Source organism: Schistocerca gregaria, chromosome 1 (genome assembly GCF_023897955.1).
Source record: "Schistocerca gregaria isolate iqSchGreg1 chromosome 1, iqSchGreg1.2, whole genome shotgun sequence".
In the NCBI taxonomy this organism is placed as follows: Eukaryota; Metazoa; Arthropoda; class Insecta; order Orthoptera; family Acrididae; genus Schistocerca; species Schistocerca gregaria.
Genome location: NC_064920.1, coordinates 570151060 through 570168608, shown reverse-complemented (window position 1 = coordinate 570168608; position 17549 = coordinate 570151060). Strand labels below are relative to the sequence as shown.

At 42.8% G+C, this 17549-nt stretch overlaps 1 protein-coding gene across 1 annotated transcript in view; it reads right to left on the bottom strand.

Moving 5' to 3' along the window:
• Positions 1–17549, bottom strand: part of LOC126360777 (odorant receptor coreceptor-like) — a 113147-nt gene that overhangs the window by 40388 nt on the left and 55210 nt on the right. The gene's annotated exons all lie outside the window — the stretch shown is intronic.

The following is a 17549-nucleotide window of genomic DNA, read 5'->3' as shown; positions in this document are numbered from 1 at the left end:
AATGAAATAGAAAGTGGAGCAAAAGAAATGTCTGCCGAGGGACCAAACACTTCCGTATAAAATGACGTACGCATACGGCAATCCGTTATTAAATCCTGTCATTCAATTCGTCTATCATACCTATTAATAGCTTAATGCCTACAATTTCAGTTTAAGCACGACGTTGAGCATAGCACAGACTGTAGCAAGTGGATTTTCAAACTTTAATTGTGGAGTAAGGTTTTTTTATAACGTAAAGTCTTCAGAGAGGAGGCGATACTTCGCAATAAGAAATACTAACTGTCGCATTTCAGGATCGCAAAAATCAACTAAAATCCACCAGAACGTTTATTGGTTTATAGAAAGTGAATATTTGGTGTGATCTGATGCATGGTCGTCGAGTCGTTAAGCCTTCCTTGTCCGTAGATATCACTACAGCGATTTATTGGAAATTTATGTTTGCCCACAAATTGAAATTGGGAAAAAAGTAAATAGGAAGAATATTGTTTTAATGCAGAATAGAGCTCATTGACGTTCCTGGCTGTCACAAAGGTCTACTGTGTTGCCTGGCAGGTAACCTAGAGGCCCAAAAACTAGCGTTACACCCATTACGTACGAAAGTGGCATATCGTACACTATCTGAATAAACGTATCTCTACATCAGTCAGTGAACAGTAATTTGTGATCTGTCCAGGCATCTCCTATATGACGACTTGAACTCTACTAGCGACCCACTCAATTTGGTATTTGATTGCCTGTGGACGAATGACAGCCTGTTTTACGTTAATAGACAAGGTAGGAATGTTGTATGTTGAGGTCTGGGGCGATGTCGGGGTTCCAACTAGTCCCGTGTGTGTTCCATTAGGTTCAGGTTGGGATATTGGAAAGAGCAGCCCATTTCAAGAATAGTATTGTCCTCAAAACATTCTCTCACACTTACTGCTCTATGACAGTGCACATTGTCTTTTTAATACCAACAGGCATCGTCTGTGCACTGTTCCTCTATTGTACGGTGTACACAATGCTGTAGAATGTGTTCATATCCCTCCGAAAGTAGCGTTTTCTTCAGCGCAGTATGAGGACCACACCCTAACCGCGTGAAACAGTCCCGTACGTAAGTATCACCCCCTTCGCACGTTACTGTGGGAAGTACACGTGATGACAGGTAACTTGCTCCAGGCTTTCACCAAACCCAAACCCTTCCATTGGACTGTGTGGTTCATCGCTCAAAATCATCGTTTTGCAATCATCCACTGTTCGGTAGCGTCGCTCTTTATACTATCTTAAACGTTGCTCAGCATTGATTACAAAAATTTGTGGCTTATGAAGAACATGTAGACCGCCGCAGTTCATTCTTTTTAATCCATGCACAGAGTTATTGTGATATCAGGAGTGCTTTCAGCCACTGGGCCTCACGAATGATGCTTTCCGCATTGGTTTCATGTAATTGTTCGACTGTCCTTGTCTGTCAGTACACGATATCTTCGTGACCTTGGTTCAGCTGTGGCTATACCTCCGCGTTTCCAGTTAACAATCACTTTAGCAACAACTGACTTAGGCTGCTTTGAGACGTCACTGAGCTCTCCCGAGCGACCCGCTCTATTGTTCCTGCTTCACCACTGAACACACAATACACCTCGCCTTCTCTTGTACTGTCGGGGCCACCTCTAATGGCGTGTAGTGATCAATTCCCAATTACGTAAAGGTTTCCAGATGGTATTTATTACTTTGAGTATAATGTAGGATAAACTATAAGAACTCTCGAAGAAATATGTAAGGATGACAAACGTTACACGCGAGTCCAGCAGACAACTAGTTCAGCTGTCGCCAAACACTGCCTTTCAGTGAGGATAAAGATAACCACACCATCGTAGCGGAGCCGGCTACAAACTTCAGGGAGGGAGTATTCAGGGAGGCTGTAGAAGTTAGATTGGCACATACTTTCATTAACAGAGAAAGAGGCCTTGGAGTAAGTGCAGCACACGAATCGGCTATTAGTTCGGCTAAATACATCGGAAAGAAACTCAATAGCTCTCTGCTTTCTCGTTTATGAAGTCGTTTTTGTAGAATGGCAATCCTTACCGTTTTCTTATTCATAGCTTTGTTTATAGCGCTGGATAAGCATTTCTGTTGGATCTGTATTTCTGTTGAATGACTCGTTCTTTAAAGGCACGGGGAAGCAATTGCTACGGCGGCTCGCCGTGTGTGCAGTTCGTTTTCAGCGTCTTGAACGGGGCTTCCTAGCTCTGGGTCGGCTGAGGTCGGTAGACATCGGTCAATTTCGATCCGCGTGTGTTTTGTGCCCGGCCTCTGACAATAACTGGCGTAACCATATAATTCATACAGGAAACACGAATGCGAAGGAAATGCTGTGCCGTATCGTGCTAAACCAGAGTTCACCAGCAGCAATATCGGTAATCACCCCTCTCCCCTAACAGCTGAATTTTTTAAACAATCTAATTCGCATTTTATAAACAGCTTCAGCAGCTCCGTTTTAAGACAAGTTAATTGCTCATGCATCTTAATGTGCATGACGTCTTATCTGCTGAACTGTGTCTCGTCCAGTGATATAATTTTGGTAGTATATTCAATGGTATAGAAGGGCTCTGTCTGCAAAATATTTTCAGAATAGAGTTATTAGCGAAGAAATGATTAAACCTCATGTCTGATGCTGAAGCTTCACCACAGCTAAAATGCAGTAAGCGATAAGATTTTTTTCTGTATATTATTTTGTGGGGAATGTCAATGAAAAAATTTTCGAAGACGTTCGAAATTATGTTTGAAATTTCTTGCAAGTCGCCAAATGCTTCCGTTCTCAAACACTCGATGAATATACGCTGGTTAAATTGCACACCATAATTTAAGCTGCCTCGTTTCACACACGCAGTTTCTAACAAAAATATGGTTCAAATGGCTCAAAGCACTATGAGACTTAACATCTGTGGTCATCAATCCCCTAGAACTTAGAACTACTTCAACGAAACTAACCTAAGGACATGACACACATCCATGCCCGAAGCAGGATTCGAACCTGCGACCGTAGTAGTCGCGTGGTTACGGACTGCAGCTCCTAGAACCGCACGGCCACCACAGCCGGCAGTTTCTAACATTAATAAATGTTATTGTGTTACATCTTTTACGTAAGACTGTATCTCTTAATGAGTAGAATGCAGTCCAGTCCATAATTGTGTGAAATACTGCCCGTGAATGCCGTTAGTAAGACAACCTCCAACTGGAAACGTACACTGCCTACCGTCTTAAGTCATTTAGTATTACAGGAGTGTATACCAAGAGGGATGGTCGATATCTAGTCAAATCACAAGAACAAAATTTTTAAGCAATAAAGTCCATTAAACATGGGCTCTAAAAACCCTAAGAGCTATGAGCCCTACTTCGTCTACGGTTGCTTGAAACAAGTATCTTCTACGGTAAGTTCTTTGTTTTCCACATTTAGGGAGGAAATTGTAGTAAACAGGCTCTCTAAAACGCATACAATCATAGATATGAGCACTTTTTGCAATAGAAGATTTATATGTTCCAGAGGTGCGAGGATGGACAAATGCTCACAGATCTTATGGTATGCACTTTAGAGCACATGTTTACTCTACAATTTTTTCTTGTTTTGTTCTATATTACTTTTTTCAAAAGATGAAAGGCAAAGAGCTTGCAGTAGAAGAGATGTGTTTCACACTACCAAAGATGGAGAAGTGCTCATAACTTCTTTGCTTCGAATGATCGTTCCTGTCATTCCCCTGAATACTGACCAATCCTCCAGTGACAGAGTGTATAGGTACATGCATTGAAGTCTCCCATGGTTGTCTATGTGTCTGGGGTTTGGAAGATGAATCTTGTTTCCTCCGATCCCCCGAAGAAAACTCGGTCAAAAATGTCGTGAACAAACTACATCTTACACAGTTTATATGAAGTCCAAATTGCGGGCAACGAAATCTTTGTCCGAAAACCAATGAAAACAACAAGGGAACTTGTCGGAATACTATGTAAAAAGAAGCTGGTGACTCGACTGCATATGTGAAATAATCATATTCCCAAGCTGAATTGCACCACCCTGTTGTTTTCCTAGTAATGCAACTGTTAGCTTTCCACTAACGAACCTGGCAAGACACCATGTAGCGTTGTATAGATGGGCCGCCGGCCGGTGTGGCCGATCGGTTCTAGGCACCACAGTCTGGAACCGCGCGACCGCAGGTTCGAATCGTGTTTCGGGCATGAATGTGTGTGATGTCCTTAGGTTAATTAGGTTTAAGTAGTTCTAAGTTCTAGGGGATGATGACCTCAGCAGTGAAGTCCCATAGTACTCAGAGCCATTTTTGAACAGATGGGACCATAAACATGCTGAATGGACCGCTCAGGATTGGCATCACGTTATCTTCACCGATGAGTGTCGCAAATGCCTTCATCCAGAAAATCGTCAGAGATGTTTTTGGAGGCAACCCGGCCAGGTTCAACGCCTTAGACACACTGTCCAGCAACACTCTGATTAAATGAGCTTCGTTCGAGATGATTACCCTCTTCCCACCACCAGAGGTGTCGAGGACTCCTCAGCAGTTGTTACCTCTCACCAATCAATGACGATTCGGTTTTATCACCGCTGTACTAACTAAATTCGCTTATGCCAACTTCTGTCACCTCAGGGAACACTCATTCCCTTTGTAGAGCAAGTGAAACTGAAACTTGCCATTAGTCACATGTAGCCGCTGTATTAATGAGCCACATTATTGCTGGTAAGAACCTCGCAGCAAAACATATCCGTTTCACATCAGTTTGGTACTAAATGCACAATATTCGGTCTTGTATCATCATCAGATCATTAGCAGTAATATGAGGATAAATGTTAAATGCTTAATACACAGGTACGTGAACACCTGCGTGTACACAACATTTGACGTTGCTAATCATATCAGGATACTCCTAATGATCGGATGGTGGCATAAAGGCGGATAACTATTAATTAAATGCCAGATATGAGTGCTGACTCGCAAGCAGACTTCATGTCTTTGATTGAAAAATTTTTACGTCACTGATTCCTGATAGTCTTTATTTTCTATGTTGGTTGTTGGGAGAAACATTTTTCATTGTACAAGGACAAGAAAGACCTTGTAAGTGTTGTTTCAGTTTACATGTGTGCACCTCCCTCCAAAAAATAATTGGAATGAATCGCTCTTTTTCTTGGCAACTGCAATGGGATATGTGCTCAGATAGGCTATCCTGTGACTCGAAGACTTACAGCTTCGGGTCACGACACTTGTAATCACCGACTAGCCGCTCATTAAACACGGAAAATGGCCATAATCACGTAATTCGATAGCCCGTTAAATTTACGCAACTCGTAGCATTAAGCCTGTTACATTCATGTGGAAACAGATGTAAATATTTGAAAGGGCGGGAGGGTGAGAGACAGAAGCAAACGAATTCGAAACTGATTGCCAGCGCAGTACAAAATTCGGCCTCTGTAAACGCATGTTGCTGCCCCTTATTTAGATCAGTCAATCACAGAACATTCGACTGCCTGCATATCGTTTAGTTATTTAGTTTGAAATGGAGGGAGATGGAAAATTCAGTTCAGTGCTACAGAACACGAATTTAACATGAGCCAACCCACTGTTACATATTTGTATGGTTTTATCTCTTCTGGGGTAGCGAAAATTCGTCACAGATTTGTACAGTCAACCAACGCATATTTTTTATGGTTACTCTGATGATAAACGCTGAGTACATTTGTTTCAGTTTATTAGTAAGTGAGAAATCACTTAATTGATAACTACTTGTGGCAGGTAGACGTAAAATTTCTGATGATAAATGATATTTGATCAACTGGGATCTTCGGTGCTTCTTGGAGACGTGTTTGCCGTGACAGACATTGGACAATCTCGTGTCATACATATTTTTAATGTGATGACAAGAAAACGCCTTCATTGACTAGGTATAGCGTGAATGAGAAATAATATTGCTGCTAAACCATTAAGCATATATGTATACCGATAATGTGCGTAGGTGTTAGGCAGTCAGTGCTACGTTGTTGGGCAATAAGAAATAATTCACGAATATTAATACGCAAAGGCGTAAGTATGGACCCCATTCCTTAGGTCCTGCTCCATGGTCAGTATTTCGGTCTTTTAATTTTGAGAAAAAAAGTCATGAGCCAGAAAGATATTAGCTGCACTTTCTTCTAAGACCACTTATGAATAGATGAGGTTTACTGCACACTGCTGTATCAATTGGTTACGGATAATGCTCATTCCTATTTTACAAGCAGTGTGCGTTCCATCTTAAAGAAAAAAATGAAAACATAATTTGTTTGAAAAAGCAGAAAGTGCATGGTCTCGATTCAAGGGAGCAGCGAATGAAGGTGGCGTTCAGAAAACATTGGGTATAGTGACAGAACGTGAACCCCATTAGCACTTTTCCTTGCAGTGAATTACGACGCACGGAATGAAAAATGGGACGAACAGAGAGAAAGCAGGCGAGGCCGTAGTTGGACATATCAGACGTTTAACATTGTCTGACAGATAGTTGCCACAAAGAAACAGTTCCAAGCAAAAACTGAAGACTTGAAATAAAAAAGGCTCTAAGTGGAATTATAATGGATTTAGAAGTTCTGTATGAAATGGTATCTACGTGCCAAGCCCAAAAACATAGCATCTACATCTACATCTACATGACTACTCTGCAATTCACATTTAAGTGCTTGGCAGAGGGTTCATCGAACCACAATCATACTATCTCTCTACTATTCCACTCCCGAACAGCGAGCGGGAAAAACGAACACCTAAACCTTTCTGTTCGAGCTCTGATTTCTCTTATTTTATTTTGATGATCATTCCTACCTATGTAGGTTGGGCTCAACAAAATATTTTCGCATTCGGAAGAGAAAGTTGGTGACTGAAATTTCGTAAAAAGGTCTCGCCGCGACGAAAAACGTCTATGCTGTAATGACTTCCATCCCAACTCGTGTATCATATCTGCCACACTCTCTCCCCTATAACGCGATAATACAAAACGAGCTGCCCTTCTTTGCACCCTCTCGATGTCCTCCGTCAATCCCACCTGGTAAGGATCCCACACCGCGCAGCAATATTCTAACAGAGGACGAACGAGTGTAGTGTAAGCTGTCTCTTTAGTGGACTTGTTGCATCTTCTAAGTGTCCTGCCAATGAAACGCAACCTTTGGCTCGCCTTCCCGACAATATTATCTATGTGGTCTTTCTAACTGAAGTTGTTCGTAATTTTAACACCCAGGTACTTAGTTGAATTGACAGCCTTGAGAATTGTACTATTTATCGAGTAATCGAATTCCAACGGATTTCTTTTGGAACTCATGTGGATCATCTCACACTTTTCGTTATTTAGCGTCAACTGCCACCTGACACACCATACAGCAATCTTTTCTAAATCGCTTTGCAGCTGATACTGGTCTTCGGATGACCTTACTAGACGGTAAATTACAGCATCATCTGCGAACAACCTAAGAGAACTGCTCAGATTGTCACCCAGGTCATTTATATAGATCAGGAACAGTAGAGGTCCCAGGACGCTTCCCTGGGGAACACCTGATATCACTTCAGTTTTACTCGATGATTTGCCGTCTATTACTACGAACTGCGACCTTCCTGACAGGAAATCACGAATCCAGTCGCACAACTGAGACGATACCCCATAGCTCCGCAGCTTGATTAGAAGTCGCTTGTGAGGAACGGTGTCAAAAGCTTTCCGGAAATCTAGAAATACGGAATCAACTTGAGATCCCCTGTCGATAGCGGCCATTACTTCGTGCGAATAAAGAGCTAGCTGCGTTGCACAAGAGCGATGTTTTCTGAAGCCATGCTGATTACGTGTCAATAGATCGTTCCCTTCGAGGTGATTCATAATGTTTGAATACAGTATATGCTCCAAAACCCTACTGCAAACTGACGTCAATGATATAGGTCTGTAGTTAAATGGATTACTCCTACTACCCTTCTTGAACACTGGTGCGACCTGCGCAATTTTCCAATCTGTAGGTACAGATCTATCGGTGAGCGAGCGGTTGTATATGAGTGCTAAGTAGGGAGCTATAGTATCAGCGTAATCTGAAAGGAACCTAACCGGTACACAATCTGGACCTGAATACTTGCCCGTATCAAGCGATTTGAGTTGCTTCGCAACCCCTAAGGTATCTACTTCTAAGAAACTCATGCTAGCAGATGTTCGTGTTTCAAATTCTGGAATATTCCATTCGTCTTCCCTGGTGAAGGAATTTCGGAAAACTGCGTTCAATAACTCCGCTTTAGCGGCGCAGTCGTCGATAACAGTACCATCGGCACTGCGCAGCGAAGGTATTGACTGCGTCTTGCCGCTTGTGTACTTTACATACGACCAGAATTTCTTCGGATTTTCTACCAAATTTCGAGACAATGTTTCGTTGTGGAACCTATTAAAGGCATCTCGCATCGAAGTACGTGCCAAATTTCGCGCGTCTGTAAATTTTAGCCCATCTTCAGGATTTCGCGTTCTTCTGAACTTCGCATGCTTTTTCCGTTGCCTCTGCAACAGCGTTCGGACCTTTTTTGTGTACCACGGGGGATCCGTTCCATCTCTTACCAATTTATGAGGTATGAATATCTCAATTGCTGTTGCTACTATATCTTTGAATTTGAGCCACATCTCGTCTACATTCGCATAGTCAGTTCGGAAGGAATGGAAATTGTCTTTTAGGAAGGCTTCTAGTGGCACTTTATCCGCTTTTTTAAATAAAATTATTTTGCGTTTGTTTCTGATGGATTTGGAAGAAATGGTATTGAGCCTAGCTACAATGACCTTGTGATCACTAATCCCTGTATCAGTCATGATGCTCTCTATCAGCTCTGGATTGTTTGTGGCCAAGAGGTCAAGTGTGTTTTCGCAACCATTTACAATTCGCGTGGGTTCGTGGACTAACTGCTCTAAATAATTTTCGGAGAATGCATTTAGGACAATCTCGGAAGACGTTTTGTGCCTACCACCGGTTTTGAACAAGTATTTTTGTCAACATACCGACGGTAGGTTGAAGTCCCCACCAACTATAACCGTATGAGTGGGGTATTTATTTGTTACGAGACTCAAACTTTCTCTGAACTGTTCCGCAACTGTATCATCGGAGTCTGGGGGTCGGTAGAAGGAGCCAATTATTAACTTAATTCGGCTGTTAAGTATAACCTCCACCCACACCAATTCGCACGGAGTATCTACTTCGACTTCACTACAAGATAAACCACTACTGACAGACACCAACACTCCACCACCAATTCTGCCTAATCTATCTTTCCTGAACACCGTCTGAGACTTCGTAAAAATTTCTGCAGAACTTATTTCAGGCTTTAGCCAGCTTTCTGTACCTATAACGATATCAGCTTCTGTGCTTTCTATTAGCGCTTGAAGCTCAGGGACTTTTCCAGCGCAACTACAACAGGTTGCAACTATAATTCCGACTGTTCCTTGATCCAAGCACGTCCTGTAATTGCCAAGCACCCTTTGACATTGCAGCCCATCCCGCACTTTCCCGAGGCCTTCTAACCTAAAAAACCGCCCAGTCCACGCCACACAGCCTCCGCTACCCGTGTAGCCCCCAGCTGAGTGTAGTGAACTCCTGACCTATTCAGCGGAACCCGAAACCCCACCACCCTATGGCGCAAGTCAAGGAATCTGCAGCCAATACGGTCGCAAAACCGTCTGAGCCTCTGATTCAGACCCTCCACCCGGCTCTGTACCAAAGGTCCGCAGTCGGTTCTGTCAACGATGCTGCAGATGGTGAGCTCTGCCTTCATCTCGTAAGCAAGACCGGCAGCCTTCACCAAATCAGATAGCCGCTGGAATCCAGAGAGAATTTCCTCAGATCCAAAGCGACACACGTCATTAGTGCCGACATGTGCCACCACCTGCAGCTGGCTGCACCCTGTGCTCTTCATGGCATCCGGAAGGACCCTTTCCACATCAGGAATGACTCCTCCCGGAATGCACACGGAGTGCACACTGGATTTCATCCCCTCCTTAGCCGCCATATCCCTAAGGGGCCCCATTACGCGCCTAACATTGGAGCTCCCAACTACCAGTAAGCCCAACCTCTGCGATTGCCCGGACCTTGAAGGCTGAGAATGATCCTCTGAAACAGGGCAGGCAGCTGCATCTGGCTCAGCCAGAGACAGTGCCTGAAACCGGTTTGTCAGACGCACCGGGGAGGCTTTCTGATCAGCCTCCGGGGACGCCTTTCGCTGCCTGCCACGCCTTGGAACGACCTCCCAATCAACCACAGGCGAGGGCTCAGCCCCACTGCGGGCAGCAACCGGGGCAACCACAGCGGCAGACCGATCTGGGGACAGACGGGATGAGGTTGACATCCCCGTGATACCTGAGTCCGGCTCCCCACAGTGGTGCCCATTGGCAACAGCCTCAAGCTGCGCGACCGAAGTCAGCGCCGATTGCAGCTGTGAGCGAAGGGATGCCAAGTCAGCCCTCATCCGAACACAGCAATCGCAGTCCCTGTCCATTCTAATCGATGTCATTGAAGAAAACGTAATTACAAATGCAAAGAACAGATGGCATGCAGCTTAACAGCCACTGCTGTTAACACATGTAAGGCTCTATGCATCGCGCGTTTAGCGCTCGGTGTCAGATAAAATGGAGGAAGCAGCAGATGCTTGTAACAGTCTGAGTGTACAAAAGCGACGTATTATAGGAGAAGTTGCTGTGACAGCAACGAGGAAAAAACTGAAAATGGGATGGAATGAATTATTAAGTTCAAGAAATAAATGTATTGATAGAAAAGCTTGCCTGGCATACGAAGTAAGTCTCATTACTGATCGGTAACCTACTCCATAACTGGACAGAATGTTTATTCTCGCGTTACCAGACGTATTGTTTCACAAGATGTAAAGTATATGATGCAGCCGCCTTGATTAATAAAGCAATTTATCGTCAGCAACGTGAATCCATCTGACTTCTTATATGTCAAGGAAACAGTAGACTGCTATAAATACACAGCAAATCAAAACATATCCAAAGTACAGAGGCTGAGGTAAGACAAACATAAGCCTCATGGAGTTAAGACCAGGAGAAGCGTAAATGAAATGGAAGCCTGAGAAGGTATCCCTATTTTGAGGAAAGGTGTACGAGCACAGCACGTCAAGAAAATACAACTACATTCCCTTGATTTTTCAAGCCACATCTGTGAAGAAAAGTAGGAACGTTTGATTAAAGTGATGCAGTACATGGCAAATAATGACCACGTAGGGTTTTACAAATGCATAATGAATTTCTAATATGCTTTTGCTGAGCACTGAACAGTGTCTCTGAGAGCTTTTCGTTACGTTTTCACTTTCAGTAAGTTTTTTATACTGTTAAAATAAATGTTTATAACTTTCTTTGGAGATTAGATATTTACTATGCTTAACTTTCAAATAAACCATATTAATCGAGAAATCATGACCATTAATTACCTAGTGTACTAAACACTCATATTCCTGAAATTTATAATTTTGGCACCTAGAGCCTTTTTAGTTTCAAGTCTGCAACTGCTGTCAACCAAAATGCTATTCGTACATTTGCTTAAGTATAGCGTCATTCTTAGGTTCCTTACCCTGGCTCAAAGTGTGGAACATATACATCTCTGGGGGAATTGGAGGGTAGGGTGGGTGCCAGAAACCGTATCTCACACTCCACCAGTCTCTGAAATGAAGGCGTGATGTACTCCTACCCATCACCTACCCCCACCCGCCTCCCTTGACTCCAAATATCGCTTGATGCGTTTGGTACTATTAAAGAAAAGTGATTATTGTTAATGGTGATCTGAGCTACCCATAATTTTCTGTGCGCGAAACGAAGATGACTTCTTGTTGTAAAACGTTTTTCGATTCCTACAGATAAAAAACGGCCACCTCCGAGTCAACCGCTTCCGCACAGATGTCAGCAAGAAGACCTCGACTGTGGAGACGTGTGACGCAGCCGTAAGAAACAATGACATTCAGCGTGGTGAGAGATAAGCCTTCACTGCTGGAACAAGTACACATCACCTATTTATTCATCACCTTTTGAAACATGCGACCGATGACCTCGCTGTTTGGTTCCCTCCCACAAATCAACCAGCCAACAAACCCTTCAACAACGACATTTTTCAAGTTGAATAAAACTTCTGTGTAGGCATCTACTGAAGAAATTTCAGGTTGGTATGCGATAAGAAAATGTAAATTATGATAAAGAAATTTAGAGAGCTACATGAAATTATTCGAGAGGCTGTGGCCCCTGCTAGCGAATTATTTAAATTCTAGAATTGTCTGCTTTACTTCAGTAGCTTTATTTTATTGTTATATAGATTTATCCAACGACATTCCTGCAAATTTCATACGGATTATAAGGAAAACAGACTCTGATAAGTTTTAAATATTTATTGATTGAAGCAGCAGAAGCTACAGTGACAGCTTATTCAGCGCGTCTGTGTTTCGCGGTAGTAACTATAATCTTCTGTTTGGTGGAAAAAGATTTTTAATTCTTCTGTAAATTTTTTTGAGAGTGTTTAAAATATACTGACGGAGAAAATTCTCAACAACAAAAAATAGTTAACGTCAAATAATGAAATTTCGTGAATAACTTATTTAAGTGATTAACATTGAAAGACCACAGGTTAAAGTAAGCGCGAGACAAACCATTGCAAATATGAAATGCTGGTACATTAATATCAGTGTTGAGCCGAGTTGAGTGGCCGAGTGGTTCTAGGCGCTGCAGTCTAGAACCGCGTGGTCGCTACGGTCGCAGGTTCGAATCCTGCCTCGGGCATGGATATGTGTAATGTCCTTATGTTAGTTAGGTTTAAGTAGTTCTAAGTCCTAGGGGACTGATGACCTCAGAAGTTAAGTCCCATAGTGCTCAGAGCCATTTGAACCATTTAACCACGAGAACGATGAATGCAAGCATGGAGACATGCATGCATTGTGTTGTATAAGTGTCGGATGTCAGTTTGTGGGCTGATGTTCCGTGTCTGTTACACTTGCTTGGTCAATACATGGATGGTTAATGCTCTTTGTGGATGACTCTGGAGTAATTGTCCGATTATGTTCCATATGCGCTAACTGGAGACAGATCTGGTGAGCGAGCAGGCAAATACACTGCGTCTCCACTCTGTTGACCATGTTGGGCTACAATAGTTACCCCGCTGGGAAGAAAAACGCCCCTAATGCTGTTTATGAATGGCAGCACAACAGGTCGAACCGCCAGACTGACGTACAATGCCGGCGTCAGAGTGCTTGGGATAACTACGAGAATTCTTCTGCTGTCGTACAAAATCTCACCCCAGAGCATAACTTAAGGTGTTGGTCCAGTGTGTCAAGCACGCAGATAGGTTGGTTGCAGACCATCAGCTGACCTCCTAACAACTAGGACATGGCCATCACTCGTACAGAGACAGAATCAGCTTTCAGCAGAAAACACAACAGACCTACACCCGGCCCTCCGATAAACGATCGCTTGACACCATTGAAGTCAAATGGCGGTGATTTGAGGTCAGTAGAATACACGGTATAGGGAGTCTGACTCGGAGCTGTCCTTGACGTAACCGACTTGTAGCAGTTCTTTGTGTCACTGTGGTACCAACTGCCGCTCAGATTTCTTTTTCAGATGCAATACGATGCGCCAGAGCCATACGATGAACACGATGGTCTTCCGTTTTGGTAGTATCATGTGGCGATCGGTTCGCCGATGACATTGTAATTATGTCAGAGACAGCAAAGGACTTGGAAGAGCAGTTGAACGGAATGGATAGTGTCTTGAAGGGAGGATATAAGATGAACATCAACAAAATCAAAACAAGGGTAATGGAATGTAGTAGAATTAAATCGGGTGATGCTGAGGGAATTAGATTAGGAAATGAGACACTTAAAGCAGTAAAGGAGTTTTGCTATTTGGGGAGCAAAATAACTGATGATGGTCGAAGTAGAGAGAATATAAAATGTAGATAGCCAATGGCAAGGAAAGCGTTTATGAAGAAGAGATACTTGTTAACATCGAGTATAGATTTAAATATCAGGAAGTTGTTTCTGAAAGTATTTGTGTGGAGTGTAACCATGTATGGAAGTGAAACATGGACGATAAGTAGTTTGGACAAGACGAGAATAGAAGCTTTCGAAATGTCGTGCTACAGAAGGATGCTGAAGATTAGATGGGTAGATCACATAACTAATGAGGAGGTATTGAACAGAATACGGGAGAAGAGGAGTTTGTGGCACAACTTGACAAGAAGAAGGGACCGGTTGATGTTCTGAGGCATCAAGGGATCACAAATTTAGCACTGGAAGGCAGCGTGGAGGGTAAAAATTGTAGAGGGAGACCAAGACATGAATACAGTAAGCAGATTCAGAAGGATGTAGTTTGCAGTAAGTACTGGGAGATGAAGAAGCTTGCACAGGATAGATTAGCATGGAGAGCTGCATCAAACCAGTCTCAAGACTGAAGACAACAACAACAACAACATGTGGCGATCCGCAGTCTGGTCCTCTTGAGGCCATTGATTCCGTGACCACCGCTGCCAGCAATCACGCACATTGACTACACTCCTGTCAAGCCTTCCTGCAGCAACGCAAAGGAACATATAGCTTGTCTTAGCCCTATTACCGATGATGCTGCCAGCAACGAAAGGATAATGTTCCACGAGTCGGGGCGTGGAATGTCAGAAGCTTGAATGTGGTAGGGAAACTAGAAAATCTGAAAAGGGAAATGCAAAGGCTCAATCTTGATATAGTAGGAGTCAGTGAAGTGAAGTGGAAGGAAGACAAGGATTTCATCGGGTAATATCAACAGCAGCAGAAAATGGTATAACAGGTGTAGGATTCGTTATGAATAGGAAGGTAGGGCAGAGGGTGTGTTACTGTACAGTGACCGGGTTGTTCTAATCAGAATCGACAGCAAACCAACACCAACAACGATAATTCAAGTATAGATGCCGACGTCACAAGCTGAAGATGAACAGATAGAGAAAGTGTATGAGGATATTGAAAGGGTAATGCAGTATGTAAAGGGGGACGAAAATCTAATAGTCATTGGCGACTAGAATGCAGTTGTAGGGGAAAGAGTAGAAGAAAACGTTACAGGAGAATATGGGCTTGGGACAAGGAATGAAAGAGAAGAAAGACTAATTGAGTTCTGTAACAATCTTCAGCTAGTAATAGCGAATACCCTGTTCAAGAATCACAAGAGGAGGTGGTATACTTGGAAAAGGCCGGGAGATACGGGAAGATTTCAATTAGATTACATCATAGGTGAAAGGATATCAATGATACGATTCGCTGATGACATTGCTATCCTGAGTGAAAGTGAAGAAGAATTAAATGATCTGCTGAACGGAATGAACAGTCTAATGAGTACACAGTATGGTTTGAGAGTAAATCGGAGAAAGACGAAGGTAATGAGAAGTAGTAGAAATGAGAACAGCGAGAAACTTAACATCCGGATTGATGGTCACGTAGTCAATGCATTAGTAGTTAAGGCATTGTGCTACCTAGGCAGTAAAATAACCAATGACGGACGGAGCAAGGAGGACATCAAAAGCAGACTCGCTATGGCAAAAAGGGATTTCTGGCCAAGAGAAGTCTACTAATATCAAATACCGGCCTTAATTTGAGGAAGGAATTTCTGAGCATGTACTTCTGGAGTACAACATTGTATGTTAGTGAAATATGGACTGTGGGAAAACCGGAACAGAAGAGAATCGAAGCATTTGAGATGTGGTGCTATAGACGAAAATTAGGTGGACTGATAAGGTAAGGAATGAGGAGGTTCTGCGCAGAATCGGAGAGGAAAGGAATATGTGGAAAACCCTGATAAGACATGAGTGAATGACTTCCATGGTGCTAGAGGGAGCTGTAGAGGGCAAAAACTGTAGAGGAAGACAGAGAGTGGAATATGTGAAGCAAATAATTGAGGACGTAGGTTGCAAGTGCTACTCGGAGATGAAGAGGTTAGCACAGGAAAGGAATTCGTGGCCGGCCGCATCAAACCAGTCAGTAGACTGACGGAAAAAAATGGGCCTTTCTTAGCCATCATATTCAACCGCTCACTTGACGAAAGGTTTGTTCCTAAAGACTAGAAAGTAGCACAGGTCACACCAACATTCAAGAAAGGAAATAGGAGTAACCCATTGATTTACAGGCCCATATCACTGACCTCAATTTGCAGTAGGATTTTGGAGCATATACAGTACTCGTACATTATGAATCACCTTGAAGAAAATTACTTATTGATACATAATCAAGACGAATTCAGAAAACATCGTTCTTGTGCAACACAGCTAACTCTTTATTCCCATGAAGTAATGAATGTTGTCAACAAGAGATCTCAGATCGATTCCATATTCCTAAATTTCTAGAAGGCTTTTGATACCGTTCCTCAGAAGCGACTATTAATCAAATTGCGTGCGCAGTTGTGTGACTGGATTCGTGATTTACTCTCAGAGAGGTCACAGTTCATATTGAGAGGCGGTAAATCATCGAGCTGAACAGAAGCGATATCTGGCGTTCCGCATGATAATTGCTCTGCTGTTCCTGATTTACATAAACGATCTAGGTGATAATCTGAGCAGCCCCCTTAGATTGTTTGCAGATGACGCTGTAATTTACCGTCTAGTAAAATTATCAGACGATCAATTCCAATTACAAAATGACCTAGAGAGAATTTCTGTATGGTGCGAAAAGTGGCAATTGGCGCTAAACAAAGAAAAGTGAAAGGTCATCCACATGGGTACTAAAATAAACCGGATAAATTTTGTGTATACGATGAATCGCACAAATCTGATGTAAATTCGACCAAATACATAATAATTACAATTACGAGGAACTTAACAGGAAAGACCACACAGATAATATTGTGGGGAAGGCGAAACAAAGACTGCAATTTGTTGGCAGAACATTCAGAAGATGCTACATACCCATTAAAGAGACAGCATACATAACACTGCTGGAATATTGCTGCGCGGTGTGGGATCCTTACCCGGTTGGATTGACGGAGGACACCGAAAAAGTACAAAGAAGGGCAGCTCGTTTCGTGTTATTTCGCAAAAGGGATGAGAGTGTCACTGATAAGATACGCGAGTTGGGGTGACAGTCACTGAAACAAAGGCGGTGTTCTTTGCTGCGAGATCTGTTTACGAAATTTCAATCACCAAATTTCTCTTCCGAATGCGAAAATATTTTGTTGTCACTCACTTACGTAGGAAGAAATGATCATCATAATAAAATATGAGAAATAAGAGCTCGAATGGAAAGATTTAAGTGTTCCTTTTTCCCACGAGCCATTCGAGAGTGGACTGGTAGAGAGGTAGTATGAATGGTTCGGTGAACGCTCTGCCAGGCACGTAAGTGTGAATTTCAGAGTAACCATATAGATCTAGATGTAGATGTAGACCTGTTCGAACTCAGTGAGGCGATGGTACTGGCATCTTAGTCGTCTTAAAAGCATTCTTGTCAACATCAACTCACCATGATCAGTCTCAAAGACAACTAACGATCGTAACGGTTACAGCGCGCACTGGAAGCAAACTTGTTTTCTATCATAAGCTG